Here is a 9824-nt window from a genome sequence, read left to right on the forward strand (position 1 = left end):
ATCCAATTCTAGGGGAGCAGATGTCAGCTAAATGGTAGCAAAACTTCCTAAGGCCACAAGAGATGGAACAGGGCATCTCCAGGGAGAATCACAGAATCATGGAATTGTAGGAATGCGGAGTGGCTGCAAGACGCCTGAACTGATGAGGGGCTTGGACAAGATGCCAGCCACCCTCCACAACCCCTTCCGACTAGGACCATGGAAGGAATCTAGGAGAGAAGGAATCTAGGAGCATTTGCTTCCCAGCAGCAAATCCTGCCTGTCTCCTCCAAGCTGAGGGTGGGGGGAGCCTATTCCTCAATTATGGAGCCTCCTCTGCCTCCCTCAACCATTTTTTCTGGCCTCCAAGACCCCACCAATTTTGGTGGTGGTGGCAAAAATAAAAAATAAAAGTTGATAAGATGAGTCAGATTTGGGCAGGGGAGTGGGGCCAGAGACCTACCCCTGCTCTTGGATCTTCAAGAGCAGCCTGGTGCAAAAATTCACTTTCTCCAGGAAGACCTAGCAGCCCCACACCAGGAGGAGCAATCCGATAGAGTCCCATGCAGGCAGTACCCCACCTCTGGAGGTGCTCAGCCCGCACTTTACTGAAGGGAAGGGGTGGGGGACTTCGATTCCAGCCACCCCTCTAAGATGGAGCTGGGCTCCTCCTCCTCAGCCTCTCCAATTTCCAAGGGACTCAGTGCAAAGCTGTGAATCTTGAGGCTGCCTCCTGGCTAGAAGCCAATATTTTTCTTCCTTCCTTTCAGAGGGGAAGCTAACAGAGATCAATACCCGCCTGCAAATGACATTGCCCCCCCCCATTAGCCCTTCGCAGAATCATCAATCCAAGATGTCATTACAGGGTGTCAGCTTGGGGGGGGGGCTGCCTGGGTTCATGCGTGGAGCAACTTGAAGGGGGGGGGCAATCTAGAGCTGGCCAAGACCCAAATGCCACAAATGCCATGTGTGGGATGTAATCCACTGGGGGCAGTCAAGTACAACATTACCTGTTTTGCTAGAGTGGCCATGCAGGGGATGTTGGTCCAGCCAGTCGAACTTCCTGTTACACCTTCCTTGCATGTGACTACCGTAGTAGGTGGGCGTGACCCTTCCAGACCTGGTAAAAGGCCAAATCACGCAGCCACTTTTTCGTCCTGCAAATTTCCTGATTCACCTGGACTGGACTGCTGGCTGCCAGCCAACAGTTCCCCCAGGTTATCTCCCATATGGGGTAAACCTGTTTGTACATGTTTGTAACTTTAAGCCTTAAGCCTGCCTTCAGGGATCACACTGTGCTCAGCCTGATCGTGAGTAAAACTACTTTTTGTTACTTATGAATAAGACTGTGGTGTCTTTATTCTTTTAGCAGCTAGCTAACATGTGCTTGACTCTGTCACTGTTGACATTTGTTTGGGGTGAGAATAATCAGCAGAATCAAGCCCCGAACCCACAAATAGGGGGACCAGCAGGCCAAGAGGGTGGTTGAGAGGTGGGACCTCAAGCTCTGGGTGTGTCCCTTCCCCTAGTGCCATTTTGGGTGTGCAAGATCTGCTCTGGGGGTTCCTTCTCCATTCAGAGAAGACAGAATTTTGTAAAACAACAACAACAACAACAACAACAACAACAACCCATATTAGGCTCATTAATTGTTGGCACTTCATTGGGATAAAAATGCTAAGCCGGTCCAAGTGTGGAGAGAAATCCAGTTACAAATGTAGGTCCATATCTGCTTGCTTCCACCACCTGGTTTACTTGTACATCCGAAGTGGGCTCTCTAGGCGGAAGTGTCACTTGATAGTCCCCCCCCCCCTTTCCCATCAACTCCAATCCCCCTTCATATCAGGCAGATGCCTGTGCTTAACACAGGGATTTTTTTTAAGTCAATTTTTTTATTTGTGTCAATTTGCATATTAATAGCTTGCACATTAAACAAGTGCTCCAGAGACTGGGTGAGCTAATGACTCTGGCAGTCTCCACTATTTTAACTCAATTTTGTCTCATCCAGATTTCATTGACTTTGGGGATTGGTATTCAGTTTTCATTGAAATTATCCAAGCCAGACCTAATTTGTGCTGCCCTTCCATTAATCCAATTAATTAGCCCTATTGATGTGAGCTGCTTTGTAATGCTGCTTTGTTCAGTGATGGGCAGCTTTGTCGACAACTTTGTGTCACAGTGCACCCCTTTCCCACCAGAAAAGGGGGCGTTTTACTCCCCGGACACCGTGAGGTGGGTGGAGGTGGGGAGGTCCAGAGATGCAAGGGCTGAAGCCCACCTGCAAGGCCAGAGAGACTAAGCGCATGCATGGAGCACCCGTGAAGGGGACACCCCACACCACCCCTCCCTTGCTGACTGCCCCCCCTCTCTCCCTCTCTCCCTCCCTCCCTCTCTCTCTCTCTCTCTCTCTCTCCCCCCCCCCCTTTTTCGCTCCTTGCTGAAGCTCTCCAGCCAGCCTGGCCTATCATACCTCGGGCATTGATTTGTGACCTCCACTGCTTGGAAGTCTCTCTTCTCTGAGGGAATTCATTAACCTTTCCCCCAGTGCAAAGCTGGAAAGAAAATCTTTATATTTTCTAAGCAAAGCAAACAAACCCAGCTAATGATTATTTGTGCAACAACTGCCTGCCCCTCCCTTGTGTGAGTTCATGGGAGCTTTTGGGGCGGGGGCTGCCCATCTGAAGATGTGGACCTTTTGCCCCCGGAGGCAAAGGGATAAATGGTCTTTCTGCCCCGCATTCCCCTTTCAAAAGCCCAAGCACATGGGCAGCTGAATGGTACTCAGTGCTGGCAACCAGGCACTGGAGGGCAGCAGGCAGAGCTGCCTGTGGAGGGGGGGGGGGTGTCTTGGCCTTTCTGTACTGGTTGCTGCTGCCCCCTGCCCCCACCCCCTGCAGCCACCTGGGGTGGTGGGTGGGCAGGAGACACCTTCCCCATGAGGAAGGGGAAACAGAGGCAGTGGCTGAGCAGAAGGTGCCCAAGAAGCCCTTGAGAAGGAAGGCCAGTGGAGAGGAACTCTTTGCCCTGATGCAGCAGAGGAGTTCACAGATCCAAAGCTGGATCCCCCATCTGCTGGTCCAACCCTCCAATGGGCTGACTGCTGTTTTCAGTTGTTATACATCATTAATCTCAGAATAGCCCACCCTTTTGGTTAATGAGAGTAGTTAATGAAGATCTAGAAAATTTCCAGCATGGCAAAGCTCACAATATATTTAGGGGAAAGGGAAGGCTCAACTTTAATGAGCTTGAAAATAATTGGTCATGCCTTTGCTCATTATTGGAACAATTACAACCTTATTTCACTGCCTGTTCTCAGAGTTGTATTTTTCTGTTTCTCTCCTTGTTTATAGCCTTCCCAGGGTGAGGGGCCAAAGGCATTGACTCCTGTTTCCCACATGGGGAGAGCCTTGAAATAAGCGACCCATGTAGGCTTCCCCCTTTGGGCTTCACAGAAGAAAGGTGAGGAAAGATATGGGATGAGAGAGTAAGAAACGTTATGTGGCATTTGAGGTTTCCTTTTCTTTACTGAATTGGAACCAGCTTTTTATAGGATTAAACATAAAAGTTAAAATCACAGATGAAGAAAACTGTACAGAGCCTCCTCTGGTGAGAAAAGGTTGCAATGTTTGAGGCTTTTAAGTTTAGAGAAGAAGCAAGGAAGGGAAGAAGTTTGCAAAATGATGTGCATCATGGAGAAAGTGGAGAGAGAGAAGGTCTTCTCCCTCTCTCACAACACAAGAATTCACAGACATCCAAGGAAGCTGAGTGTTGGAAGGTTCTGCACAGAGCAAAGAAAGGACTTCTTCGCTCAGCACTTAGTTAAGCTATGGAGGCAGCAATGGCCACCAACTTGGATTGGACAAATCCATGGAGGAGGAGAAGGCTATCAATAGCTCTTGGCCAGGATGGCTCTGCTCTGCCTCCACAGTCAGAGGCAGAAACGCTTCTGAATACCAGTTGCTGGAAACTGCAGGAGGGGAGACGGTTCTGGGGTTCGAGTCCTGCTTGGGGGATTCCCATCTGGTTGGCAGCTGTGCAGCTGGACGAGACCGGCTGTTGGCCTGATCCAGCAGCAGGCTCTTCTCATGTTCTGATGGCACCAGACATGATCTGCTAAGTAGAGCTCCTATCTGCACAAGGCCTCCCAGAAATGAGCAAGGAGCTGAGCAAAACCAATGGGGGGGGCCCTATCCTGCCCAGGGTTTATTTATTTCATTTATTCACTGCCTTGCACAGAGGAGCTTCAAAGTGACTTACAGTGAAGAGATAAAATACAAAAGTTGCACAGAATATATTAAAACAGCAAGACAGGAGAACACTGGCGCCCTGCCTTCTTTACAACTTCACACGCTGCTTCATCAGCACCTCACAGCTACTGGGAACAATGCTGAACTTACCTTTTTCTTGAATCTTCTTGAACTTATTTAAAAAACAAGAAAAAACAAAAAACTGAGTCAAGAATTTGTAAGAACCTAGTAAAATCTGATATTGCAAGTTCACTTTATTTTAGGTAGTTTGTAAGTTTCCATGGCACTTTGTAAGTAATTGTCTCTTTCTCGCAAATTTGATAAATGGTGTAAAATTATTTCTGAACAACTGTGTGACTATTTGTCGCCAATGTGCTGTACAAGTTGCACTAGCACCTGAGAGCAGCAGAAGAAATTCTTCGCCAGGCACTGGGAAGCTCTGCCCTGTGGCCTCTCTTGACCAGCAGGGTGTCCAGCAAAGGAGACTCTTTCCCATAGAATCAAAGCACACGATTTCCCTGAAAGATGCCTGGGAACTGTAATGTGCTCAGGGTGCTGGGAATTGTAGCACCATGCGGGGGGGGGATTACTGAAAATTATTTCATGGTGGTGAGGAATGCACTTTTAATGTAGAATGTGTAGGCATATTGCCCGGAGATGCCAGAGATGGAAGCGGTGGCATTCTACCATACCCTCCAACATTTCTTCGATGCAAATAGGGACGTCCTATTCCATAATGATAATTTTACTATTTATACCCCACACATCTTACTGGGTTGCACCAGCCACTCTAGGTAGCTTTCAACATATATAAAACATAATTAAACATTAAAAAGCTTCCCTATACAGAATTGCCTTTAGCAGCCTGGGAGTCGGATAACTGCAAACCCTTCAACATTTCTCCAATGAAAATAGGGACATCCTAAGGAAAAGTGGAACATTCCAGGATCAAATCAGAAACCGGGACGGCTTTTCTAAAAAAAGGGGCGTTTCTGGAAAATAGGGACACTTGGAGGGTCTGATTCTACATGCAAAGCAGCTTTTCTCCCTCCCTCCCTGAATCGCTCCTCCCCTAAAGAACACAGCATTTTTCTCTGGAACAAAGGAAATGGCCTTATGTTGCTTCACCTTCTGCTGCACTGCCTGCTCTGGTCCAGTGCTATGCAGCACTCGGGGATCCTTTAAGCTTCAGATGCCAGAGGACCTTCTGCATGCAATGCAGCTGTCCTACCATTTGGATATGGGCCTTCTGGACTCTAACCTTAGCTCCAGTAAACTCTTGTGGGCAAAGATATCTGCCCCAACCCCTGTGCTCTGGAGGTGGACTCATCCTCCATCCTCTGTGTCCTCCCTGAACACCTGGGAGTCTGCAGGGAGCTTTGAGCCCCTTTCCCTCTCTGCCCAGGAAATAAAACTTGGTGGATCAGGAGGAGGAATACAGTGGTACCTCGGGTTAAGAACTTAATTCGTTCCGGAGGTCTGTTCTTAACCTGAAGCACCACTTTAGCTAATGGGGCCTCCTGCTGCTGCCACTGCACGATTTCTGTTCTCGCCCTGAAGCAAAATTCTTAACCCGAGGTACTATTTCTGGGTTAGCAGAGTCTGTAACCTGAAGCGTTTGTAACCCAAGGTACCACTGTAATCCTTTCCTTTATCCTCAGCATTTGGTGGCCTCCTTGGATGATATAAAATGTGTGTGTTTAGGAAAAAATGTAGCCAAGTTGACTTTATTTGTTTTGTTATTCCTTGATGATCTCATTTGGTCCATTTTATGCCTCATTAAAGTCCATGTGAAAATGCTGCAGGGAACTGAAAGTTTTCTCCAAGGGGGGTTGTGCCTTGTGGCAACTGCCCCAGCCATTTATTGCCCCCCCCCCCAGCATGTCTCGTCCTTGGATATAGCTGGGCTGGGAGGGGCCAATGGCCTCCCCAGTCTGCGAGGGTTGCCTCTCCTGCCTCCCCTCTCCCATCTCATCCATCACTCACCCAGGGCCTCTTATTTTCCTTTTCTCTGAAAGAAGCTATAAAATTCCCCAGACCGTGTGTGTGAGAGAGTGGGGGGGGGTATGGTGCACACTTTACAAATTACCATTGAAAAATGAATTGCCTTGACAAAATCTAATGTTTTGTGACACAGCACAAATACGCATTTCATTCTTGAGGAGAAGGCAAAGGAGCTCATTGGAAATATTAAATTAAGCAGTGTAACAGCTGAGAATAATTTGGTTTTCTGCTCTGTTGCTTGTGATTTGGTATGGAGTTTGAGGAGGCAGCCTGGTCCCTGTTTAGCGTGGAAGGCAGTGCATGCTCCCTCACCACAAAGCTTCCCTGCTTGCACACCAGAGGCGCATGCTGCTGTCTGGTGCCACGCAGAGGGCCCTGAAGTGTGGGGAAGTCCCAGCATTCTGCAAGGTGGAAGAGACCAGCTGTCCTTGGGGGGTGGAGAAATGTCACAGGCTTCCCGAAAAAGCCTCACGCAGAGAGTTGGACTAGATGGCCCTGAGGGGCCCTTCCAACTACCTCTCCACCCACATTAGCCCCAAGTTACACTACTAGAGGAGCAGGACATGTGAAAAGAGAAGCGGACAAGGAGCAATGGATTCAAACTACAAGAAAGAAGATTCCACCTAAACATTAGGAAGAACTTCCTGACAGTAAGAGCTGTTTGACAGTGGAATTTGCTGCCAAGAAGTGTGGTAGAGTCTCCTTCTTTGGAGGTCTTTAAGCGGAGGCTTGACAGCCATCTGTCAGGAATGCTTTGATGGTGTTTCCTGCTTGGCAGGGGTTGGACTGGATGGCCCTTGTGGTCTCTTCCAACTCTATGATTCTATGATTCTATGATTCTAGGACCTTCCGAGAGACATTTCACTCACATTATTGGACTTTTCTCTTGAAATTCCTCAGAGATTCCAGCCTGAGCAGGAAACTCTGGATTTGCTTTGAATTGCACTTTAGGCAGCACCCAGGCACAACCAAGGGACTGAATCCCCTATGCACTCTCACCCCAAACCCTTCCCGTTTCTCTCAAGATCCCTTCCATGGGTTGCTTCCGCAATCCTGACAAGTTCTGCCACATGCAGAGCGGATGCTCGGCCACTGAGTAATGACCCTTGCCCATTTCTTATCAAAAAAGTGGTTTTATCTTGCCAACCAGGAGCAATGCCTTTTTGGTTCCTCCAGTGAATCTCTTTCCATTTTTCCTCATTTTGTTAGCCTGGGCCCAGTTCTCCAAGAAAGATCACCCCTTCTAAAACCTGCTTTTTGAAAGATTATGAAGCAAAAGTTTAGCTTTGAAGGAGGAGGGGGGAAATGGTGGGTTGTTTTCTTTAGAGAGAGCTATTCTCTGAATGTCTCCATTTAGAAGCCAAAGGGATTTTGTAACCGAGTAGAAAAACAAGCCGCGTGTCAAAGCTGTGGACTGCCTCCAGAAGGAGTGTAAGATTTGACAGGAGAGAAAATATGTTTTGGAAACTTTGCTTGCTACCCATTTTTTTGAAGCTGCGTTGAAAGGGCTGTTGAGCCCCTCACAGATGCCCAAATGGCCATGAGAAGAGAAGCACGTTTTCAGAAGGATTCCTAGGGGGTGGGGGCTGAGAAGAAGAACCCATCCTGGTTGCCAGGGGGCTGCCTCTCCTGTGAGCTACTCCTATTAATGTCTAAGCCAATGACCACAAATGCTTGACAACGGGAGAGCCCAGAAGGCTCCCATGAGGATACCTACGGGGAGGTCTTTTTTAGAATAAGGCAGGTTGTAGGGAGAGGTTCTGTGCTGGTCCCTCCATCCCGTCTGGTCAAGGAGCCAGTCTAAAGAGATCAGGCCCCTTGCCAGAAGTGCCCAGGCCACCTCAGAAGACTCTCCAAAGTGTTTGGGGCAGCTGGTGGCAGGGCTTTTAAAAACAAAACCCAAATCCCCATGTGAGCTCAGAGGCGCATTTCCTCAGCCAACCCAACGGCACTCCACAGGCTGCTTCTGGTGTCTCCCTTTCTTAAGAATTGAAGCTGGAAAAGTTCCCAGACTGTACATCTGTTGGTATAATTTACACCTCGGAGGACAAGCAAGTGAGGGGGGGGGGGAGAGAAGAGGCCTTCAAAGTATTTCACTTTCCATCTGTGCAACTGCCTTCCTTTGAAATCTCCTCCTGCCTCCATTCCAAAAATCTGAGCCCACCCCAAGTCCTCCTCCTTCCTAACCCAACCACACACACACACCCATCACCACTTGCCCAGGCATATTGCATCTCCATTGAGCCATGGGGGCTGGCGATGGGAGCTTTTGTACAGGCCAGCTGGTGTGACCCTCTTGACTATAACCCTCAACTTCCAATACAAAATTTATAATGAAATGATCGAATGCTGATGGTTGCATGACGACAACACCTGTGATAGCAGTGATTATGTTTCTGTCACTGATTTGTGGCATAGCTCAGCTCTTGAGGGCACCATCCTGTGCTATTAAGGCCCTTTTATACAGAGCATTCACAGCACAATTATCCCAAAGTGTATGATTGTAACTGGACTGTGACATGGAATGTAAACAGGGATTTCAGAGAGATTAACAGGCAAATTAGGAGTTACCAGGGGCCAAAGAAAGAAGGATAATTTTGTAACAGTTGGGTTCGTTTTTATCTCATTTGTGGGTAAGGAGGAACATGGTCCAGAACCCTCTCTTGCTTATGAGTGGATTTGGTTAAAACATTAAACATAATGTAAACTGAATGTTTGGATCAGTTTCCCTTGACATAGAAGGATTTTATGATTCTGCTTTTGATTTCAATTATGATTACTGAATCTGGATTACTTGCCCACTTTACAGCCCCAAGTATAATTTTCCAAGCTATTATACACCTCTGACTTGTTTTGTATTGTTTGCTTAAATAAATTGTTATTATATTGCTTTACAGTTTATTCTCTATAAGAATGACGATTCGTTTGATAATATAATGTAGCTGAGAACTATTTGTATATCTGAAAAGCTAATAAAAATTATTTACAAAAAGAAACAGTGAGATTCTGCAGAGCTCTCATTCTCCAGGTGGGAGAGTTTTCTGGGCTGGCTGCAGATGGATGGACTAGAGGCCAACAGCTGCAGAACCGAAAGATGAGCAGTGAAAACAATCAGGCACGAGACTTCCAGGAAATTGAATCCAAATTGACTCCCAACATGTTTGGAGATGAAACTGGCTCTTCCCAGCAGCTCCTTCCTGAGGCTGGCACAACCAATCCACCCCAAACATGGAGGCCCTTTTGAGGTGATCAGGTCTTCTCATATTTAGTGAAAGTGTCACGTGATTAGTGTCACATGATGGGGATCCTGGCTCTTCATTTTTGACACTGAAGGCAAGGAAGGGAAATTCTGTCACTTTCAGTTTCTCATTTTTCAGATCTTAAGTTCAGTTCCATATTTCCACATCAGTTTGCAATTTTTAGAAATAGTCTCTAAAACGTCACCCATGTTTAATGCAAATTTCTCCTAATACAGTATGCATGTGTTTATATGCCACTTGGCCTTATATACTCATTTTTGCAAAGCAATTTTCCCTAAAATGATGTGGTTTTGTATGTCACATGCATTTTTATGAACACTTTAACCTGAGTACA

At 47.1% G+C, this 9824-nt stretch overlaps 1 long non-coding RNA gene across 1 annotated transcript; it reads left to right on the forward strand.

Moving 5' to 3' along the window:
* The first annotated feature begins 1142 nt into the window (after window positions 1–1142).
* Window positions 1143–9441, forward strand: LOC148683065 (uncharacterized). Its single transcript, XR_015947400.1, has 3 exons — window positions 1143–1289; window positions 3330–3438; window positions 9259–9441. It is a non-coding gene; the product is annotated as an uncharacterized LOC148683065 (long non-coding RNA).
* Window positions 9442–9824: the final 383 nt, after the last annotated feature.

The sequence above is a fragment of the Zootoca vivipara genome, chromosome 16 (assembly GCF_965207765.1).
Source record: "Zootoca vivipara chromosome 16, rZooViv2.hap1.1, whole genome shotgun sequence".
NCBI classification, from domain to species: domain Eukaryota; kingdom Metazoa; phylum Chordata; class Lepidosauria; order Squamata; family Lacertidae; genus Zootoca; species Zootoca vivipara.